Source organism: Muntiacus reevesi, chromosome 1 (genome assembly GCF_963930625.1).
Source record: "Muntiacus reevesi chromosome 1, mMunRee1.1, whole genome shotgun sequence".
NCBI classification, from domain to species: domain Eukaryota; kingdom Metazoa; phylum Chordata; class Mammalia; order Artiodactyla; family Cervidae; genus Muntiacus; species Muntiacus reevesi.
Window position 1 is genome coordinate 176,663,807 of NC_089249.1, and position 23,648 is coordinate 176,687,454.

The 23,648-nt window shown below is 59.7% G+C and overlaps 1 protein-coding gene across 5 annotated transcripts in view; it reads right to left on the bottom strand.

Annotated features, from left to right (window-relative positions):
- HDAC4 (histone deacetylase 4) overlaps positions 1-23,648 on the bottom strand; it is a 284,862-nt gene that overhangs the window by 167,045 nt on the left and 94,169 nt on the right. The window contains exon 1 of one of the 5 annotated variants that reach the window (XM_065917184.1): positions 236-286. The exons of the other annotated variants lie outside the window; for them this stretch is intronic. The gene's annotated coding sequence lies outside the window, so the exon portion shown is untranslated. Of the gene's footprint in view, positions 1-235; positions 287-23,648 lie in introns of those variants that run through there. 5 annotated transcript variants of the gene reach the window in all.

Genomic DNA, 23,648 nt, shown 5'->3' on the forward strand with positions numbered 1-23,648 from the left:
CCGGGGTGGCAAGGTGGGGTCTCTGGCCGCCCGCGTTCCCGCCAGCTCCCAGGGCCGTGGGGCCCCGCCTCCCGCCGCCAGGTGCAGACGGGCGGGGACGGTCACAGCCCCTCGTTTTTTTAATTTTCATTTTCTGTTGGAGCGCAGCTGATTTACAGCACTGTGCTCCTTTCAGGGGACAGCAGAGCGATCCAGTCACATACATGACAGCCCTTTTGAATTAAGCCGTTCTTACGAGGGATCTTTTCAAAGACAGCCAAGTTCCGACGTGATTTTCCCTGGACCGTCAGCATTCCCAGAACTGTGACTCCGTCCACGGCTGTGAGGTGGTGGGGAGGGGACCGGGGAAGGGCGCCTGGGTCACCGCGGTGGGGAAAGGCCGGCGGGGGGGCGTCGCGGGCCAGCATCCCCGAGCGGGATGCCCGGCTGCCGGCAAAGCCTCCCTCGCTGCTCCTTTCTTCACATGTGGTTTGACTGACGCAAATCAAGAGGCAAGCGGGTGATTCATGATGGTCGGGGCCCAGGGCGCACGCAGACGGGGCGGGCGCGAGCCTGCTGAGTCACTGGGAAACGTCCCCGTTTCCAGGAGGCGCTGCCGGGTCAAACTTGCACGTGGACGTGTGCACTCAGCCGCTGAGACTGTGACAGGGCGGCCGGGCACAGCAGAGGGGGGATCGCAGGGCAGACGCAGGGAGGCGTGCAATGGGGCAGCCTCCAGAAGCCCGGGCCAGCCCTGCTGCACGGATGCCCACATACCGGGCACTCCGGGCCGGGGGCACGGGGCCCTCTTACACCAGCTCCCTGGTCCCTGCAGCCCCTGGTCCGACTTCCCAGCCGCCCACCTGGGGGGGGCGGTGCCACACGCATCTGGGAGGGCGAGGAGGCAAGATGGGAAGCCACGACCCTGCCTTCCAGGAGGCTCAGCAGTAAAGAATCCGCCTGCCCTGCAGGAGATGAGGGTTCGATCCCTGGGTCAGGAAGCTTCCCCTGGAGCAGGAATGGCAGCCCACTCCAGGATTCTTACCTGGACAATCCCACGAACAGAGGATCCTGGAGGACTACAGTCCATGGCGTCACAGAATCAGACACGACTGAGCAACTAAGCCACCACCACCGGGGAGGGGAAAAGAGGGGGCCCCAGAAACTCCCCTCAGTGCCAAGTGCCCCCTCGCGGGGCTGTGTGAGGGGTGCGGAGGACGCAGCCCCCGGGTCCTGCCTCTGCTGGGGGCGGCCCAGAGGAGCTGAGGCTTGAGGAGGGTGCTGGAGCCTAGCAGGTGACGGGTGGGCACGCTGCTTCAGGCAGAGAGGGCAGGGGGAACAGGAGGCTCAGAGAGGGGCACGGGGCTGGGGGACCGCTCGCAGGCATGGGGGCGCCCTCCTCCAGGGGTGGGGAGAACCAGGGAAGGGCCCGACACAGGAGCCACCCAGCCCGATGCTGGAAGACCACACTGGCGACAAGGCCACAGCCTGGGACCGTGGGCAGACGGAGCGGGTCCCACCGAGACGGGGGAGGCCTGACCCCCAGCAGCGAGGCGGGCATGGGGGGTTACGTACAAGAGCCAGGGCGCGCGTCTGCGCTGCTGACCGGGGCTGCCCGCCCCTCGCCCGCCCTCCCCGGGCAGGGCCGTCAGACCGCAGCTCCGCTTGCCCGAGCTGGGTGGGCAGGTGCCCTGGGGGTCGGCGGTCCCAGCCGCGCCGCCCTCGCAGGCGCCCTCACGGACCCGCGGCCGGATGGGAATGCCCCGCAGGGCCGCGCGCGGGCCAGTCGCTCAGTCGTGTCCACTCCGTAGGACCCCATAGGCTGAAGCCTACCGGGCTCCTCTGTCCCTGGGATTCTCCAGGCGAGAACACTGGGGTGGGGTGCCGCGTGCTTCTCCAGCACCCCGGGAGCCTCCCCCAAAGCGAGTCAGGAGCGCCAGGGGAGGTGGGAGCTGCCGGCTCCGGGCACGCGGCCTGGCGGCAGGAGTGGGCTGAGGAGCCAGGCCCGGGGAGGGCAGAGCGGGCCGGGGCGGACACCCCAACTCCACCCCAAGCCCTGCGCACGCGCCCAGAAGCACCCCCCGGGTGCTGGGGACAGGTCCAGGAGTCGGGTGTCTCCCGGGCTCTCCGTCTGCCTCCGCGGACGCCCTGGGGCGCACCTGGACCCCGCTCGGAAGGCCGTCCAGGTCCCCGTTCTGGGACCGTCTCCTTCCTCGAGCTCGGCCGGTGGAAGCAGGCCGGGAGCAGCCCTTCACTGGGCACAGCAGGGGCCGCACGCTTGCGGAGGAGGAACAGAAGCCACCTTCTGAACACGCGGCTTCCTCCGCGCGGCTGGGTGCTGCTGACGGCCAGGCGCCAGCATCTCGGTTCCTCTCGCTTCCCCCAGAGGATGGCCCAGCCGTTTCTCTCCCATTTCCTGTCTCTTACTTCACAGGGCTGGGGCCAAGGCTGGGAGGGGAGGTGGGCGGTGGGGGCGCAGGGTGGGGCCAGGGTGGGGGTGGGGGGCGCAGGGCCACTCCCTCCAGGGCGTCGGCAGGCCTAGCAGAGACGCTGACATCTCCAGCGCAGCCGTGACCCACCTTGAACCCGCCACACACCCAAACGCAAGTTTCTCAACATCCTTGACGAAATTTTAGGAAACAGTCCAAAGCAGAGACCTCTGTTTCTGGGGTGCTTCTTCACACTACCGGGCCTGTCTGGGCGCCTTAAAAGCACACCTGGGCCCAGGGCACACAGCCCCCCTGCGACCCAGGCCCCCCTGCTCCCACCAGCGCTTGGCCTGCCAACAGAAGGCCGGGTGGTTCTCCTACAGCAAGGCCATCTGCCCCAGACGGCCTGCGGTGACTCCGAGCACTCAGGTTCCCCGGGCTGCGACATACATCAGACAACTCTTTTTCCCCAAGACGTGGGCCACCCGTACCCCGCCTCCCCACCGGCCAGGCCCACCTGGAGGCTGCAGGGTTCCTTAGAAAGTGTATGCTCGCCACAGGCTTCAGGCTGTCCAGTCTTCAAATGGGAAGAAAAAAACACAGACCCGCAAGAGAGGGTTGAGGACCAGAAAGGGTGTGGCCCAGTTATCTCTGAGTGAGCTCCAGCAGAGAGGTGATGTCCCCCAAAAAGAGGTGCCTCTGCTACCAGGAGCATTGTACAAATACTGACAATCTCACTTGCAAAGAAAAAAAGTACTCCAGTGCAGTGACGTGTCTAGGAACTTGTGTCCCAATAACACGCCAGGCTTGCTGCAACGTGCCTCCTCAGACAGTTCTGGACTTCTCTGCAAAGCCAGCTTCCCTGCCCGTAAACGCACACACAGCATCCTTTCTCTTTAACCAGAGCGGGCCTTAGTCAGGGGCCACCGCAGACGTCAGACCAAAGGGCAGGGCGGGTGCAAGGCGGGGGGCGCCCGGGACAGCCTCACCACAGCAGCGGCCCTCCAGGGCCTCCTCCAGACCCCAGGGCACAGGTCTCCGCACACTTTCACTCAAAACCAGCCTTCACCTGCAGAAACGAAGTCATGATCTGCAGTCCTTCTTCGAGACCCAGGCCTGAGATCCGTGCCCACGGAGGTGGTGAAGACACACAGAGACTGAATAAGTGAGTTATTAATGATCCGGTGAACAGACTGTCTACAACGCCGCACCAACATACACGTTTATACTCACACCCACCCCCAAAGCCTTAGGATAAATGCGAGCTGGGTCTCATTAAACCCATCTTACAGATGAGGGAAGGCGAGGCTGCCAGAAACTAGACATGCACCCACTATCTAAACAGCAAAGCTGGGGTTCGGTCCCAGTCTTGTGACTCCAAAGCCAGTCCCGGCAGAAGCTGGAGCCCCTCCCCAGATGGAGCACAGATGGGGCTGGTCCAGCCAAAGGCCGGGTGAGGCGGGCAGGGAGGAATGAGCCAGAAGCAGAGGCTGCAGCGGAGCCGCGGACCTTGGCGCATCCCCCCCGTGCCTGATCAACCAAGGCCTCCAGGGAGCAGGAGACCCTGGGCCCCAAAACCGCCTGGGTTGCGGGGAGAGATGGGGAGGCAGGGAAGGGAAGGTGCGTCTCCAGCCTGGTGGATGTGCCCCGGACCGTGCAGAGCTGGCTGTGTGAGTGACTTGAGGGCGGCATCCTGGGAGAGAGGGCGCGTGCCGGCCAGGCACCGGGCCGCTCCACGCCTTCTGGAGGACGGCTGACAAGCGTCTAGCTGAGGCCAAGAACTGTGAGCTTCTGTGTTTCCCTCCCCACGTCCCAGAGTCACTGGCGATGGTCTCCACGTGGGGAGGGCGCAGTCCCTGCACGCAAGTGTCTCCTAGTTACAGGAACCCAGAGAGGGCAGGACTCTGAAACCCCCCACCCAGAGCACCTCGTCTGCAAGAGCTCTGTGATTCCAGGCTTGTCAGCGACCGGCACAGTGATGAAAGTTCTGACACACCTGAGACACGCCCGGGTGGGCTTTGTCAGCCCTGGAAGACGTGCTTGTCATCTGGGAATTCTTCCTTCACATTCTCCCGTTTGTTATCACGCCAGCGGCCCCGAGGCAGGGACAGAGGCAGAGGCCAGCGTGCCATGTCCTCCTGCAATGCTCAGCCAAAGGAAGACAGCCTCGGACTCCTTCAGGTCAACGTCCCCCAGGGATGTGGAGCGGCACAGCTGCTTCTGGGCATGGCCTGGGTGAGATGGCTGAGTCCAGCCCGCTGATCCTTCCAAGGGGCGAGAGCATGTGATGGATGGTGCGGGCGTTGCCTGCCCCCCACCAGCCTGACACGCAGCACCAGCTCACAGCAGCGCAGAGGGCGGGGGCGGGGGGGGGGGGACCACCCTGAAAGGGGTCACAGGAGCCTTCTGCTGGGACCTGGAGCCCCTGCTGACCCAGAGACATCCCCCAAGGGGCCCACTGTCACCAGTGACTACAGAGTCCTCCACGTCTTGTCCCTGTGTGTGTCTCTCTCTCTTTAGCCGCTAAGTCGTGTCCTACTCCTGGGACCCCATGGGCTGTAGCCCGCCAGGCTCCTCTGTCCATGGGAGTCTCCAGGTGAGAATACTGGAGTGGGCTGCCATTTCCTCCTCCAGAGGAACTTCCTGACCCAGGGATCAAACCCGGGTCTCCCTCATTGCAGGCAGATTCTTTAGCAGCTGAGCCACAGGGAAGCCCAAGAACACTGGAGTGGGCAGCCTTTCCCTTCTCCAGCGGATCTTCCCTGCCCAGGAATCGAGCCGGGGTCTCCTGCTTTGCCAGCTGAGCTCCCAGGGACGCAGCATCAGTGACGAGTGAACCAGCAGGGACGTGCCATCGTTAACTGAAGCCTGTACTTTGCTCAGGTTCCTCTGCTGTCCCCCAACACCCTCCTGCCATCCCAGGACCCCACCCAGGACTTCAGGTGACATTCGGTCATCACGTCCCCTCGGTTCCTCAGCCGTGACAGGTCCCAGGACGCTCCTTGTTCCTGGCGGCCTTGACAGTTGAGGAGGATGGGTCAGGGGGTCTGTTGAGTCCCTCGGTGGGGATGGGCTGGATGAGGGGCTGTGTGTTCAGCAGGAAGACCACAGAGGTGAGTGCTTTCTCCTGCCATCACTCCACAGGTGGATACGATCACAGTGACTTTCAAAAAGACAGAACGTACATAAAAACGCTAAGTGTGGATGCACAGCACACTGTACTCCAAGGACATGTGTGACTTGGACAGAAGGGGAGCTGAGAAGGAATGAGTGGTCCACCCAATCCCAGAAATGAGGGAAAGAACACAGAAAACACCCAGAGCAATGAGGAGGAAGACGAGAAACCCTAAAACCTTGCGCTCACGAACAGCCAAGCCCATCAAGCGTCAAAAGCTGGTTCCTGAAAATTTAACAAAGATTACTCAGAAAGAAGAATATATAATGTTTAATATGAAAATGGGTGCATAACTACAAATCCAGCAGAGATTCAAAACAATAAGAAAATGTCACTGAAAAACTCCATTGCTATCAAAGTGAAAATTTAGATGAAATAGATAAATTGCTTTTTAAAAAAAACAGTATCTTAATGTTATAAGGCTTCCTGGTGGTTCAGACAGTAAAGAATCCACCTCAGTGCAGGAGACCCGGGTTCAATCCCTGGGTCAAGAAGATCCCGTGGAGAAGGGAATGGTTTCCAGCATTCTTGCCTGGAGAATTCCACGGACAGAGGAGCCTGGCAGGCTACAGTCCTGGGGTTGCAAAGAGTCACACACACCTGAGTGACTAAGCACACACACACGTATTTATATATATTTACACATAAATATAACCTAAAGTGTACAAGGTCTGTATGGAGAAAATTATGAAAATCTATTAGAAGATCTAATTCATGAAAAAGCAAGCAAGCAAAGAACGGGGAAGATGTGATACAGTAAAGATGCAAATTCTCCCCAAACTCATCCGTGTGTTCAATGCAACTCCAATCAAATTTCCAGTTCAATTTTTTAGAGGAACCTGTCCAGTGAACTCCATCTGTGGGGCCAGGCCCAGGTGTCCAGGAGGGGGACAGAGCAGGGAGGTGTGGGACAGCTCGTGATCAAGAACATGGAACTGGTCCCTGCCTTGCAGCGCACACAGCGATCAGAGACTTCCTCGCGAGAGGCGAAACTGACAGTCACAGGAGGGACCGAAGTTCCCTCTTGGTACAGTTCTGTGGGTTCTGAGACAGGCACAATGTCACGTGTCTATCATCACAGAACCACATAAAACAATTATGCATCAGTATTGGTTCCCTGGGGCATTCCTAGCAGCTCAGATGGTGAAAAATCTGCCTATAACGCAGGAAACCTGAGTTCGACCCCTGGGTGAGACGATCCCCTGGAGAAGGAAACGGCAACCCGCTCCAGCATTCTTGCCTGGAGAAGCCCATGGACAGAGGAGCCCGGCGGGCCTAGGGTCGCAAGAGACCGATATGACACATTGAGTCAGCACACACACATTGGATCCTGACGCGGGGAAAGACTGAGGACAAGAGGCGAAGCGGGCCACAGAGGATGAGATGGCTGGATGGCATCACCGACTCAATGGACATGAGTTTGAGCAAGCTCAGGCAGATGGTGAAGGACAGGGAGCCTGGCGTGCTGCACTCCATGGGGTCGCAGAGTCGGCCACGACTGAGCAACTGGACGATAAACATGCCATACTGATGCAAGATGTCAGTAACAGAAGAACTGAGTGCCAGGGAGCAGGTAGGTGGGAATCCTTTGTCAGGTCTCAGTTGTCCCATAAAGCTAAAAGTGTTCAACTAAAGTCTAGTAGGTTTTAAAAATGGCCAAAATGGTAAATTTTATGTTGTGTGTATTTTATCACAATTTTAAACATGAAAACTCACCGTCAGGAGAAAAACGTTACAGAAGGGAACTATTCAACGTGACCTCCATGACCTTGAGGTTTGGCAGGTTTTCTTTAGTATCCTGTTTTTAATAAGCATTAACTACAAAAGGAAGTCTCTTTTCGGCGTGGACAAATCATAATTTCAGAGGAACAATTTTTGCATGCCACTTGTTTGTATTAAGAACAGTATGAAATAGTATGAAAAGCAAAAAGATATGGCAATGAAAGGTAAACTCCCCAGGTCAGTAGGTGCTCAATATGCTACTGGAGAAGAGTAGAGAAATAACTCCAGAAAGGAGGAAGACACGGAACCAAAGCAAAAACAACGCTCAGTTGTAGATGCGACTGGTGATGGAAGTAAAGTTCGATGCCGTAAAGAGCAATATTGCATAGGAACCTGCAATGTTAGGTCCATGAATCAAGGTAAACGGGAAGTGGTCAGACAGGAGATGGCAAGAGTGAACGTCGACATGCTCACTAAGCCTCCACTGAATCCCAACTACGTGCCCAGGACCGCGCTGCAGAAAATAGAAGGATGAGTATGATTCAAGGAGAGGAGTCCTAGCAGCAGCGAGCGGTCAGCCCCAGTCAGGAGCAGCGAGGCTGCGAGGCGGGCCCTGACTCCAGCCGCCGCACACGGGCGCCCACGCGGACCTGAAGCAACACCCCCACGGGGTCGCAGAAGAGTCGGACACGCCTAAGCAACTCAACAACAACAACAAAGTGAACAGGGCTCGTCAGCCTCAGAAGTGCGGTGTTTTCTGCTCCGAGCGCCCCAAAAAGAACAAGTCACCAGGAGTTAAGACTGCAAGTTCTCGCTCCAAATGCAGGCTTCACCAACAGAAAGTCTCCATTTAAAATCTCGAATGTGTCAACGACTTCCACTAAATTTAATTTGCTATTTCTTTTCCAAGTGTGAGCTAACATTTTCCAAATGATCAGACTTCCTCGTATCCGCTTCCCTACCGTCTGAGTCAACTTCGAGACCCTAACACGCTCAGGCTATGGGACGCCAGGCACCAGCGACGCGGGACACACAAGATCCACGAGCAGCCCGTCTTACCTGCTGAAGGGCAGGAGGGGGTGAAACCAACCACCTGGAGATGTCCGCCCGGAGAGCATGGATGGACGAGGACAGAGGGTGCAGGGGAATGGTCTGCAGAGCAGGCAGGACAGTCAGGGTGAGCTGCAGTCAGGGAGGACCACCCGTGTACGCACACAGGCACACACAGGCAGACATGTGCACACACAGGTGCACACACAGACACATGCAGGCACACACATGTGCGCACACACGACTACATCAGCCACCACAGTTTCTGCACAGCCACTGGGAAGGGCGGGGGGAAGGGCCACATCAATCACCAGCGATTATTCATCACACAGGCGGCACAGGGGCTGGGTTTTCTTCTCCTTCCGGGCTTTTATCCAGTAAGGACGGATGGAAACAGGAGAAAAAGCACCTCGGAAGCCAAGCCCGCATCTGGTGGTGCCACACAGCGCAGGGCTAACCCCACGTTCTAACAGCTCTTCCAAATGGAAAACCAAGTTCCTGACAAAGAAAAACCCCCGACAACCATCCCAGGCCCCGCTGGACATGATCCTTACCGTGAAGCCTGTTCCAAGAAGGTTTTAGGTCATCACCACCTACCGGCACTGGCCCGAGCCGGCCAAGGCCAAGTGCAGGGCGGGGGGCCAGACGCGCTGGCCAGGGCACAGGCCGGAACAGCTGGGACAGCGACGGGGCCTGCCGAAAATAGCCGGCTGTTTATGTCGCCTGTGCTGCAGGGCAGCCTCGTAGCCCTTCGTCGGGGTCTGCTGGGTTGAGGGGTCTGCGGGAACACGCAGCCGGCAGCAGGGACTTGGGGAGCATCCGCGGAACAGGAGGCTGGCTCCAGAAACGCCCAGATTCAACTGCTGGCTTCTGGAACCCGGGCTCCAGGGCCCCAGCGTGCAGGAAGGCCCCGGCGGGCCCGAAGCCAGCCTGCTGCTGAGACCTCACAAATGAAAACAGCTTTAGAGGACAACCTGCAATTAACAGGGGAACAATTATCTTCCTAATTTAGGTTAATTTCTACTTCACAGCCCAGGCTGGCAGGTGGGAGGTGGGGGGTAGCCCTGGAGACATCTATGTGGGTGCCTTTTCGCTTTGTTCTCCCAAGTCCGCACATTTTAAATATCGTCAGGAAGGTTTCAAACATCCACCAGCGCCTTGGAGAAAAGGGCCTGGGCGCTCCAGAGAGTGGGTGCTGCTCTGAGCGCCGGCTGGCTGCCCCTGCATGAGACTAGAGAGACTTGATCAGAGCAGGTCCTAGGGTGCCGCTCACTGCCTGCAGCACCCAAAGGCTCCCGGAGCAGGAAGCTGTCTCTGGGCCCGGCCCAGGCCGGGAGGCGGGTTGGGGCCGGGACACGGGTGCTGGGAGGCTGTGAGCCACCGGGCCCTGGGGTCCAGGACCACCAGCAGAGCATTTCCTGGGACACCCGTGCAGACGGCACCCCGGCTCAGCACAGTCACAGCCTGGCAGGGCCCAGGCCCTCCCCCACCGGAGCCCCACTGGAGACACACGGGGCTCTGGCTGCTCTTCTGGTTGAGAACATAAACCCTTCCACTGTTTGTTGTTTGTTCGAGGCGTGACGCAAAGGCTGTCGGAGCACCTGGGTGCGGACGGCAGCGGACGGTGAACATGCCAACGACGGGCAGAGGGAGGGGGCGCTGGGCCAAGACACTGCCCGCACCAGGCGTCCCGGCCCCTGGACACAGCCGCCCGGCCGCGGCAGGGTCTGAGAGAACAGGGCACCCCCACCCCAACATTATTTAAAATGTTTAACTTGAGTTGCAGAAGAGCAAAGAACAGGATCCTACCTGGACATTAAAGAGCAGACTGGTCAAAAAACATGTGTCACTCAGGCCCACCCCGGTTTTCCACTCACTGGTAGCAGTGAATTGGGGGGGAGTGCGCAGTAGGGAAAATACAGGTTCCTGTTTTTTCCTTCTGTACTTGGAGTAGGAGAAGGAGGCAGACAAGCTCCCAGGATCCAGGAGATGTTTCCAGGGGATGTGCGGTGGACAGCCCCCTTTAAAAGTCAGGCTGTTAGTACTCAAAGCAGAACACATACAGGACCCTGGGTGGGAAATGAACTTTCCACGTTAGTTACCATCCAAACAACAAATGGGAAGCCCCATTAGATGCACTTTTACAATCATAATGAGGAGCTGCACACCCCTCCAGAAATCAGGCAGGACTGCCCACCCGGCAGGCTTCCTGGGAACCAGCCCCGGGCCTCCACCAGCCAGCCCTGGGGACAGCTTCCCTCTCGCTGCCGCCTTCTGCTCAGTCACCGCTTGGACTCGTCCTCCTTGAGAGGACCAGGAGCAGGCTGCTCAAACAGCGGACGGGAGCGGGCCCTCTAAGAAGGACCCTGCTGGGTTCGGATGCACGGACCCGGCCCCCACCAGCTTTTCAGGTGAGTGTAACCATCTGTAAGATCTGGGGTCCCAGAACACCCCGTCTTAGGAGAGCCGCCCTGCAGTCCAGGCGGCTAGGAACCCACCAGGGGAGCACAGGCAGGGCCCCAGCGGGCAGGCCTGCATGCAGCGGGTCCGGGGCCCTCAGACTTGGGGACCCTGGCAATGCTGACGCAGCAGACCCCGCCTCCGCACCTATAGGAGCCAGGACCTGAGCACGGCAGAGGCGGGGGGCCACGGAGAGGAAGAGGGTCCAGACAGGCCTGCGGGAGCCCCCGGGGCCGCCCTCTGGTTCGGGCGGCCCCCTCCCTCCTCTTGCACAGGGCTCGGGGAGCGCTGGGCGTGCCCCCATGGCCCTCGCCCTGCCGCCGTTCTGCCCAGCACCCCGGCACTGAGCCTGTGAGTCTAACAGGTCTACGCGGGCAGCATGAGCACCCTGAAGGCAGGCACGCCGGCCCCATCCCTCCTCGGACCTCAGCGGGAAAACACCGAACTACACGCACTCGCTGAGCACGTCTGGGGCCCTGGCAGCGAAAGGAAACAGGGCGCCCTCCAGTCACCCAGGCACAGCAGCGAGAGGGGACACGTGCTTCTAGAAAAGCACTGGGCCGTTCCAACGGTCCCCCGCCTGCCACACGCAGAGCGGGCCCCTCCTGTGAGCGAGGGGACCGGCCCGTTCATGTGCTCAGTCACCCGCCGATGCAGACGGCGGCCACTGGCCACGTGGGGGCCGCCCGAGGGGAGCGGGCGAGGCCCTGAGGCTGGGGGCTCCTGTTGGGTCTGCACCCGGGAGAGGCTCGCTGCAGCCGTGGCGGGGGACGGTGGGGAATCCTGGGCCCACTCGATGCATTTGGGAACCTGATGGAATGTCAAGCGTGGAGATAAAAGCAAGAGTCCCATCAGGCCAGGTTCTGGGGATGAGCTGTCTTTTCTGCAGGGCGGGGGGACAACGGCGGGAATAGGGTAAGCTGTCATTTCCGTGGAGGGGGAAAAATGGCAGGAACAGTTGGGCACATGCAGCCCTGTCTCCGGGCCTCCAGAGTCCACGGCAGGTGAAGCTCAGGCCAGGGCGAATGGCGGGACACGGAAGGGCCTGGGGGTGGGGGTGACCCCGCTCCAGCCTCGGCTCCTCCGTGTCTCCCTCACGGACACTGTGGGTGTTGCTGTGCAGTCCTGCTGACACCGGGCGGCGGGCAGAAGGAGTCTGCTCCTGTTTGCATTCCAGAGGCCACCTGCAGACCGCTCATGCCCGGCAGCGGGGGACGCGCCAGACTAGCTCGGGATGGCACCTGCCAGCACCACTCTAGAGGCCAGCCTTGATAAAGGGGATGACGGCAACTGTCTGTGTGAGGGGCAAACGAGCAAAACCTCACGGTCACCCAGAAGCCGGCCTGCAGAAATCCCAGGCACAGGAGGACGCGAGGGAAGGGGCTGCAAGAGGCCATCCCACGTGGTCGCAGCGGTGACCCCCTGCGGTCTGGTGAGGAGGGGACAGGAGGGACCCGCTTTCACACCCTTAAAAATGTCCTGCAATAAACAGTTCCCATCTTCACAATCGAAAAAGGACAAAGCACTGCTGCTTCTTCAAAGAGAACGCTCTCGTCGTAATTATCGTGTAATCTCTCACTTCCTCTCATGCTTAAACTTCCCTAAAGCTTTTCTGTTTTGTGTCCAGCTGACTGTCCCCGTTGAGCTTCATTTTATTCCTTAAGTAAGATGTCCTCGCCCAAACCACCGACAATTTTCTGCAAGAACAGCAACCACCTGTACTCCACACCAGGCGGGGAGCTCTCGGGAACACGGAGCCCCGTGACCTACACTCGAAGACGCTTCCCTGCGCGGCCACACACTCGTGCTTCACTTGCAGCGGCTTCTGGCAGGGCCCCGGGTCCAACCTGGCCCTGAAGTTGGGGGCAGGGATTTGCAGCTCACAAGCAGGGACTCCGATCTCTGAGAATATGAGCACCCATTCTACAGATGACCCCAATGAGGCCCAGAGGCACGAGGGACTGCCCTAGGTCCCCCGGAAGGAAAGGACAGCACCCTCGCAGGAGCCTAAGTGGGGGGGAGGGGGGCGGACACCAGCACCTGCCCCAGGCCCTCCACTGGCGTAGGCGGAAAGGAAGCACGCGTGCAGCACACACGCCACACACACACACACAGTGCACGTGGCACGCTCGGCCACAGAGGGGCCTCCATCCCAAGCCCCAGAGCACTGTCCCTGCCCTGAGGCCACACAGGGCCGGCCGGCCCTGCCTGCTACCTAGAGTGCCACGGCCCCGGGTTTCTCCTGGTCCCTCTGGTTACTGTCTGCATTTTCCATGCAGACGGCCGGCTGAACTCAGCACTGATGCTCAGCCTCTAAAGGTCACCGTCTTTCCTGGGGCCTCGGCTGCCCTGCAGAGCTTCCTGCAGTCAGGGTCACAGTGCTGGCTGGCATTTAGAAGAACCTTCACTGTGTTTTTTGTTTTTTTATTTTTTTGGACTTAGCATTTATCTGATGATTTCTGAGTCTCTTTCTTGAACATCAGTCATTAAATCAGAAACCGGGGCCGCTGCTGCTGCTAAGTCGCTTCAGTCGTGTCCGACTCTGTGCGATCCCACAGATGGCAGCCCACCAGGCTCCGCCGTCCCTGGGATCTTCCAGGCAAGAGCACAGGAGTGGGCTGCCACCGCCTTCTCCGAGACACCTGGGCAGGACTCCCCAATCGCCTGTGGACAGTGGCCTGGGTGTCGGTCACACACTGGACCCTGCGGACCAGCTCTGCGGGGCTGAGGGGGTCAGCGGTTGGGGCTCTGCACCTGAGCAGAGGGGGCTGGCGGACACGTTCAGAAAACACTGGATTGATGGTGAAACCTGCTCACCAGGCCTGTATGAATCAGACGGTCTCGGAACTATTTGCTCTAATTTTCCTTGACATTCAGTATTTGATTATTCCTGCCAAAGAAATGACACAGTGATCTCGATGGCTTCCAAAAGATGTTCCCTGGGGCGCAGGAAAAAAAAATAACAAAACGTTCATTTCTGTTTATTTTTGTATTTAAAAAAAGGGATTAGTTTTATGCTACTTAATATAAAGGTTGGGCTGTGCTCTCACCCGGGGGGAGGCCCCACCCAGGGCAGGAGCATCAGACAGGCCTGTGAGCCCGGGTCCCCTCCTGGCCTGGACCCCCCCACCCCCTGGCCTGGCCCCCTCCCGGCCTGGGTCCCCCCTGCCCCTGGCCTGCTCCCTGACCCAGCCAGGCTCTTAGCTGCGCAGGGAGTAAGTGTGGATCAGCATGAGTGGCCAGGCGGCGTCTACACTTCCCACTTCCCACGGGGGGCGTGCACTGTCCCCAGTACGGGGACCAGGGGCACCCAGACTCCATGGATGCAGGGTCTGCTCAGAGGACGGGGCTCGGAAGAGGGAGCCTCACCTTCTCAGGGGCTGTGCCTGGCAGCCCTGCCCTTCAGGAAGCCACAGACCAGCCTGCCTGACGCCGTGAGCTCAGCGCAGGTGCTCGGGGACCAGGGCTCGGGGTGGGCACCCCATCCTGCGTGCTCGGGCGCAGCAGGGTCACAGCCTGCAGAGAGGAGAGTGCGCGGCCTTTGCGTGTGTGTCTGGCACACTGAGTTTGTGGTTTCAGATACGGAGCAGCCCAAGGCAGAGACAGAGGCTCCGAGCCGAGGTTTAGGCCAGCGGTCAGTCTCTGTGAGCACGAGCCTGTGTCCACAGCCCCTCCACCCAGAGGACAGCATGTCCACAGGAGCCCTCTCCACCGGTCCAGCCTCATGAGCTGCTGAAGCTCCATGGGGAGCAGGCCGCGCCAGCATCCCCCAGGCCCTCCCTGCAGAAACCCCGCTGCCCGTGGAGACTCCAACCACTGTGGCTCCAGGCCTCCCTGCTCAGGCCCACTGGACTCGCAGGGCCAGGCCTGCTCCGGCTGCCTGACCTCAGACACGGAGAGATTTTCAGAAGGCTGTGTTCACCCCCAGAATCCTGGAGCAAGCTGAGACCCAGTGAGTGACAGCTCATTCCCAGCACAGCTGGGTTGAAGGTCTCATAACTGCGGAGCAGAGGCCCCCTCTATGCCCACTGCCGCCGTGCACGCATCTGCCCCACGGCACCGCGGGCACGAGAAGATGCCCAGGATGGACAGAGGTTGAGGGAAACACAGGAGAGACCCACGCGGCCTGGGCGTGTGAGTCTGCTGAGGCCAGCACAGGTGCGTGCACACACAGCACACCGTCAGGATCAAAAGAAAACGCCAAAGACTAAACCACGAACCAGAAACACCAAACCAAACGCTTCTCGCCAAACGGCCGGAGGGCAGTGAGCTCGGGGCGCCGCTGGGTGAGGGCGGGGCATCCGGAAGCAGCCAGGCCGGGACCGCGTCCAGGCTCCGGGACTGGGTTTGGCTGGCCCCGGGGCGCGCGGCGGCTGGCAGCCCACCCGGGCATCACGAGGGAGCGGGTGGACGCTTCCAGAACCTGACTCACAGCCGAAACCACAAACACCGAGGCCCTCGCCTCTCGGGGGGACCCCGGGGCTCTTCAGCTCAAGGGTGCACAGCGTGAACCCCCAGGGCTGAGGTCCCTCTGTCGTCACTGTCACTCGAGTGGGCGAGTCCCCAGTTGAGATGCGCTTTGCTGGAGACCCCGCACTTGTCTTCACAGCCGTCCTCCTGCTAAACTCTGTTTTATCTAAATGCCAGCCGGCAGGCCGGGCCTGGGCGACACAGATGGACATCTGACCACGTCCACGAGCCCCGAAACCACAGCCCAGCTCAGGCGCCCAGAGCCGGGCGATGCCCACGTCCACTCACTCCACTGCAGGGGCTGGGACACTCACTGCAGAGGGACACAGCTTCGGAACCATTTTCAGGTAACTACCGAGATGCTTTCAGACTCAACCGCGTCACAGGCGGACATCATCATCCCCTCACACACACACACAGGAGTCAGCAAAAAACCCCTCCTTTGTCACTATTTAAAAGTTTGGATTGGACAGCCTGCCACCACAGGGGAGTCCCCGCAATCAACACACCGACGGTCCGATCTTTTTTTTTCCTTTAGGAAGGGTGGCCGCGAGGAACACAGCCACTTCGGACACGCTCCTCGAATGGAGCGCAAAGGGCTGGAAGTGATCTCGGCGCCTTAAGGAACGCTGTGCGCGGCCCGGGCGCATGCAGACGCTCCGGCATCAGAAACCAGGGGCGGTGGGTGGGCTGGGGCCTCTGGCCACACGCGCGCAGCAGAGGGACACCCGCACGTCTTCGCCGGCACTGGCGCCTCACAGGCTGGTGGCCAGTGGTCACTTACGGGCCGAGGAACTGCCGCCTGTCCCTGCAGCTGCAGCAGACGCCTCCGCGCGTGAGAAGGGCCCGGGCTGGGCCCACGGAGTGGGTCTGTCACCGCTGGCCGTGGCTCCTGCGGGCTCACTGGCTCCAGCCTGAGAAAGCCCATCTGGACGCCGTCTGCCTGGCGTCCGGCGTCCCGCCCTGCTCCCGCTGTAACCCGAGAGGAGCGCAGGGGGCTGGCCGGGCCAGTGACAGGGCACAGCTGGGACAGGCCAGGCGCCGCGGCCCCAGGACCTCTCCCCTGTCAGCGAGCCCCGCTTCCGTCACACCTGTCAAGAGCGCCCCACTCCCGGGGCTCCCCTGGTGGTCCAAGGCGTACAAGCGCGTGCTCCCAGCGCATGGGGCACGAGTTCAGTTCCCGGTCAGGGAACCGGGTCCCGTCTGCCACAGTTAAGACCCAGCGCGGCTGGATCATTCAGAGAGGACCCCATTCCCACACAAGCCCCCTCCTTTTTCATCCCCATCAGGAAACACGAAAGGAGTCAGCGGGCTATTTTCCAATAGCTGGAGAAAGCCCTCAGCCTGGAGCCCTGCTCACAGCTGGGCTTGCAGAACCTCGAGCCACCCGTGACAACTAACCCTGAAGTCAATTAAAAGGAAAATGAGAACTTGGCTCCTCGGTTGCACCTGCCACGTGTAAGTGCTGGACGGCCCCACGCAGCAGGTGGTCTGTACGTGGAGCTGAGACCCTCCCCCCCTCCCCCACGTGCACGGCCTGATCAGAGGTCGGGGGGAGGGCTCTTCCTCAGAAAGCCGCCTGTATCAGTGTCTTTCCTCTTCTTCCAGGTGAGCAGGGGAAACGCCCTGTCACGTAGACCCGACTGTGTGCTGAACACGTGGATTAATCCCACCGAGTTTGCCTGTCGAATGGGCGCGAGAACACGAAGTGCAGCCAGCCCGCCGTCGGCACGCGAAGCCCTGGGCCGCTTCTGTGTCCCCGGGACTCTTCCGCACGGCCCTCCCCTTCCGCCCTGTCCACGATCGACGCTGCCTGGCGGCGGGAGAAACAAGGGAGCCCACGTCTTCACCCCGCCAGGCCGCTCCATACAGCCTTCCCAGGCGAGGGCTCCCCACCCCCACCCTGTTCCCCGGGTTCCCCCCACCCGGGAGCACCCCTCGAGGGCCGCCCCGTCCCTTCCCTGCCCCCCGCAGGCCCAGAGGCCTGCACCTGAGCCGCTGGGACGGGTACCAGCATCCCCGTGGTGGTGGGGGGCTGTCTCCACAGCCTGTGAACACCAGCCGGAGGCCCCCTGGTGAAAGAAGCCCCCTCCCCGCGCCCGCATCCTGACAAGTCAGCCTCCCTACCGGCCACTATCAGGGACAGCTGTGGGCTTTGGGTGTGTCTCAGTCTGAGCTTCTCACTCCTGCAGGACGTTCCTCCCGCTGTGTGGCCCAAATGGGACTGTGCTCTTGCTCAAGTCCCCACGAGCGGGAGAGGCCACGCTGGGCTCGCCACACCGGCCCGCATGTCTGTCCTGCTGGCCCGTCATCCGTTTGCGTCTTTACAAAAAAACGCAAGTGGAAGACCGACCCATTGCCAAGGGGCAGCTCCAGGCGAGGCTGCTGAGAGGAGCGACCAACCAGGGCCTGTCCGTCCTGCAGAGGCCAGCGCGGCCACAGCGCCCGAGAGGCAACACCGCTCTTCCCCAGAGTGGCCTGCCTCGAGTTTAGCACGTGAAGGCTGGTGCCCCAAGCCAGGTAACAGAGCCAGAGAGGCCTGAGAGGGCACCTAGATACCCGGGCATTGGGGGGGACCCCACCTTCGAGTGGGGGACACTGGCCAGGCCTGTCCCCCCGAGCTCAGCCCTGGCCTGGGGACTCGAGCAAAGACAGATGTGTGGTGGTCTAAGGACTGGGCTCCTAGGAAGCCCTTAGGGCTTAACGATTTGAAGGAGCTGTTTCTTACTTTTTATCTACTCTAGTGTGTTTATTTTTGTCTTTCTGTAGTGCCTGCTTAAAATTCCACTTCCTCTCCTCGAGACCTGTCCTCTGTAAAGGGAAATATTTCCCACTCTTTTGCAATCAACCCCAAATGTCTCTGGTGTGGCCCGCCCCAGGGCGGAGGCCAGCCCGGGCTGTCCCAAGCACAGCGGACAGCCTCGGGGTCCAGGTTTGCTTTTCTATTTATCTTCCAGCTGTTTTGCTTTGTTCTCCTCTTGAAATCACTTGTCATCATAGAGTTTTCAACTTTTTTTTTTTAACTCACAGTTAAAACCAACCCATTGAGTCGCTTCCATGATTTGCCCATCAAGTGAAAGCGTCCAGGCGGGCCGGGATGCCGTCTGCGTCATCGGTAGAAACAGCTCATCTGTAAACTGCATCCCGCAGTGACCAGAGGCCGCGTTCCTTATTCCTAACGAAAGCGCTGGCCGCCATGTGTCTTGCACGGATGCAGGCCCTGTGCTCACTCAGCCTCCCAGGAGGCTGTGCCCCAGGCCCCCCGCTTCCCAGGGCCCCTGCCCTGGTGTCCCCAGCACAGTCCAGCATCAGGGCCTCGCTCTCTTCTCCACTGCGTCCGAGGCCTCCCAGGCCTTCCCTGACCCGTCTCGCCTCGCCCCCCGCCTTGCTGAGCACCCATGGAGGTCACAGCCCAGCACTGGGACAGAATAGCCTGCACCCCAGTCCGGCTGCCCTGCCAGTGACCACTGACCTCAGCCAGGTCTACCTGAGTGGTCCCCAGGCATGAACAGGATCAGCGTGGGACGGGGAGCACAGCCCAGGACGGGGAGCACAGCCCAGGATGGGTGGGAGCACAGCCCAGGATGGACAAGGAGCACAGGATGGACGGGAGCACAGCCCAGGACAGGGAGCACAGCCCAGGACGGGGAGCACAGCCCAGGATGGACGAGGAGCACAGCCCAGGATGGACGAGGAGCACAGGATGGACGGGAGCACAGCCCAGGACAGGGAGCACAGCCCAGGACGGGGAGCACAGCCCAGGATGGACGGGAGCACACCCCAGGACGGGGAGCACAGCCCAGGATGGGTGGGAGCACAGCCCAGGATGGACAAGGAGCACAGGATGGACGGGAGCACAGCCCAGGACAGGGAGCACAGCCCAGGACGGGGAGCACAGCCCAGGATGGACGAGGAGCACAGCCCAGGATGGACGAGGAGCACAGGATGGACGGGAGCACAGCCCAGGACAGGGAGCACAGCCCAGGACGGGGAGCACAGCCCAGGACAGGGAGCACAGCCCAGGACGGGGAGCACAGCCCAGGATGGACGAGGAGCACAGCCCAGGATGGATGAGGAGCACAGGATGGATGGGAGCACAGCCCAGGATGGATGAGGAGTACAGCCCAGGGCGGGCGGGGAGCACAGTGCAGGATGGGGAGCACAGCCCAGGACGGGGAGCACAGCCCAGGATGGATGGGAGCACAGCCCAGGATGAAGAGCACAGCCCAGGAAGGCCGAAGAGCACAGGATGGATGAGAGCACAGCCCAGGACAGGGAGCACAGCCCAGGAAGGCCAAAGAGCACAGGAAGGACAGGGAGCCCAGCCCAGGATGGACGGGAGCACAGCCCAGGACGGGGAGCACAGCAGATGGAGCTGGGGAGGTCCTCGCTCCACCGGGCGGGAGCCCATAGGCCCAGCCCCTGGAGCAGGAGTCATCTCGCCTCCCGTGAGGATCACACGCGCTAAGCCGTGTAAACTGGTTGTGAGCACGAAGTGATACGGGATGGCGATCTGGTGTCACTTTCATTATTAACAATTTGAAAAAGCAGATTAACGCACCAGGCCCGGCTTAACTCTCTCGGGGCTCCCGCGAGGCTCAGATGGAATAACAGATCACACAGGAGAACATCCTAAACGCTCGGTTTGAATTAACTGCCCAAGTTCTCTAAACGCCCTGCCCCTTCCAGAGGCAGTTTTAAAAGAGGAGCTGGCCCAGGAGCATTTCCCCCTTGCCAGGCTCCTGTGCCGAGGCCCCCAGGGTCAGGAGCCCCAGGGCTGCTCCCTGTGTCCGTGGACACCAACAGCGGGTTAACTGTTCTCTAAACTGTTTGATGAGGATTAGGAAGGACAGTGAGAGCCTCTACCCTCAGCAGAACAGGATTCCACATGGGATCCTCTAAGTTAGCAAAAACAAAAACCAAAAAACCCTATAAAAATGCAAATGACTTCGAGTCAAAGTCTTCAGAGTGAGCCCCTTCCCTCCAGCCTAGCAAAGGGCATTTGGAGTGGTTGGCTGGGGGCATGTACGGGGTAGGACCTGGTCCGCAGGCCCTGGTCTTAGCAAGATTTCCCTGTTGACAAACACACCCAGTGCCTCGAGGGCATGCTGAAGGCAGTTAGGGCTCCATCCTTCAAATTCAGACAATGCACATGTGCGTGCTCAGCCACTTCAGTCCTGTCTAACTCTGCAACCCCATGCACTGTAGCCTGCCAGGTTCCTCTGTCCATGGGATTCTCCAGGCAAGGATACTGAAGTGGGTTGCCAAGCCCTCCTCCAGGGGATCTTCCTGACCCAGGGATCAAACCCACATTTCTTACGTCTCTTGCATTGGCTGGTGGGTTTTTCACTAGCGATAAATCAATCTAAATGGCACAAATGTAGGCACGTTCATCTGACTGTTTCTACCATGTTCTCTAACCATAAGGACAATAAGCTAGTGGTCAGTGCTCATACCTGCTGCAGATGGTAGGTTTCTCAAGGTGAGGGCAGAGACACGGGCAGGCAATGCAGAAGTCGGGCTATCTTTGTCCTATAACACTTTCTGCATGAACTATTTTCAGAAAAAGTATTCCAAAATGAATTCTAGAAGTTTACAGATTTGTAGGCAGAATAAATAAAAACTTTGTTTGGCTTTCAGTAATGTTCAAATTATTGCATAAGTGCAGCTTTGCTTCACTTAGTTGTTAAATTCCAGCCATCCCTAGACCAACGGGGCTCTCCGGACAGTCAAAGCTGGGGTCTTTCCAGTAGTCACGTATGGATGTGAGAAAAATTGAAAAGTGAAAGTGAAGTCGCTCAGTCATGTCTGACTCTTTGTGACCCCGTGGACTATAGCCTACCAGGCTCCTTTGTCCATTGGATTTTCCAGGCAAGAATACTGGAGTGGGTTGCCATTTCCTTCTCCAGGGGATCTTCCCAACCCAGGGATCAAACCCGGGTCTCCCGCATTGCAGGCAGGAGCTTTAACCTCTGAACCACCAGCGATCTAGACCATTAAGAAGGCTGAGCACCGAAGAACTGATGCGTTCAAACTGTGGTGTTGGAGAAGACTCTTGAGAGTCCTTTGGACTGCAAGAAGATCAAACCAGTCAATCCTAAAGGAAATCAGTCATGGATGCTCACTGGAAGGACTGATGCTGAAGCTGAAGCTCCAATACTCTGGCCACCTGATGGGAAGAGCTGACTCATTGGAAAAGACCCTGATGCTGGGAAAGACTGAGGGCAGGAGGAGAAGGGGACGGCAGAGGATGAGATGGTTGGATGGCATCACCGACTCAATGGACATGGGTTTGAACAAGCTCCAGGAGATACTGAAGGACAGGGAAGCCTGGCGTGCTGCAGTCCATGGGGTCACAAAGAGTTGGACACACCTTAGCAACTGAACAACAACAGACAAATGGAACAGTGAAGCCCATATTTCAAGTATAAATATACACACACACACACACACTCTCTTGAGTTTGTACAGGTGAATCTTTGGCAAACACTTTTCCACCTCCCTTTATCTGGACACTTTTGGGGACACAGCAGTCACTGCCCTCACAGGCCATGAAGCTGGACAGCAGCAGGTGGACACAGAGCACCCAGATGAGTGGACACCTGTGGGTGAACTCACTCGACAGTGATCCCCACAGCGGGGATTATTCCTGGTGCCCTGGACGGTCTGGCCTAATGTCTAAGTATCAGAGTGATGCTTTGGGGACTCAAGATCTAAGAATTTGGCAGACCAGTCAGTCTCGCTTCTGGAAACTGAAGACGAGTCTGGGGTCACAGGCATCCCAGCTCTCCCCTGGGAAGTCACTTTTCTGAACAAATTCCTGGTCTCCACTGTTTTCCTCTCGTTTCCCACCCCTTCATGCACTGTGTTTAGGCTTGGAGTGACTCCCAGGGTCCATTGGCCAGATGTGAGCCGCCGAACCGGGCCCCAAGGTCAGTGGTGATGACCAGGAGCTGACTTCCGCGATGGGCACCAGGACCCGAGAGGTGACCTGGCCAGGCTGCTCACTCACTGAGTGTCACCACCAACCCCGACAGCCTCCCTGACCCCTGCTCCCAGCCCACGGGCTCCTTCCTGAGTGAAGACACATCTGGGCCCCACACTCGGCCTACCAGCGCAGAGGCAGCTCTGAACACACCCCAGCTCCACAGTCTTCACGACTGCACGTGAAACGCACGTTGGAAAACATGCTCTTCACTTCAAACAAGCCACGGGACGTCGGCTACGCGTCAGGACGGGGCCCCTTCCCCACGAGCCCCCACGGGCCCGGCTGACCACAGGACGGCGGGACCGAGGCCTCTGGACACAGCAGAGCCCAGCCCCAGAGTCCATCCGCTTCTGAACGGTGAGCAAGGGTAGGGAGGGCAGTGAGGCCAAGGCAGGGCCTCCCCGCACCGGATGACAACTGAGGACCCGCCCTTCTGTCCCACCGCACCCTGTGCTGTCCAGGGGCTACTCAGAGGGAGAAGCTTCTGGAAAGGGCTTGAGATGCACCAGATGTTACGAGCCCAGCCTGAGCGGGCAGCAGGGCCGCGGGGCCGCAGGGCTGGGGGCAGCCCGTCCGTGGCCTCGAGTCCACGCTCCGGCCATCAACACTGCAACGCAAGCTCCCAGACCAAGCGGTCAGCTGCCCCTTTCCACGCCAGGCCCCTGCACGCCCTGCTTTCTTCCAGCCTCAGGTGCCCAGCAGGGTCTGGAAACCTGACACCAAGGAGAAGGGCCCTGGGCGCAGAGCCAGGTCCTGGAACGGGCTCCATGCCCTCCGCCGGGCCGCAGCTAAACCCAGGACCCTCAGGGGAGCAGGGCTAATTTTAGGAACATGAAGAAGGGGTCACATTTAGGAACCAAACACCGCCGAGCCTGAGACCCAGACGACAGCGGCCTCCCAGTGCCCCGCAGCGGCCACTGCCGGAACCCAGGCGAGGGGCCCGGGAGGGCAGAGGGCCGCACAGAGACATACCGGGACCCGGGTCAGAAGGACGCATCTGCCCGTCCCCTGGGCAGCCCCCGCCACGTCTACAGAACGCGGGCTCCACGGTGCCGTCACCACCTGCAATTCTAAACACACTTTTCTACCGTCAAGGGCAATGCCTGCCTGAGAGAATGGCTTCAGACGTTCTCCTTACTCGGATCATTTCCTAACGACTGCATCTGGCCTGCCAAACACTGCCGGTGGGTTTTCCCAAGCTCTCTTCTAGAACAAGCAAAATGGAATAACGATGTCCCCGTGTTTCACATCCTCCTCCCAGGACCCTGATTAAGGAGTCGCTGCACACAGTTCCACGGCATCCCACTCCGTCAGCACGGACTCCTGCCCTCATTTCTGACGTTCACAGGTGGACCGCACACAGGCCCAGCAGCAG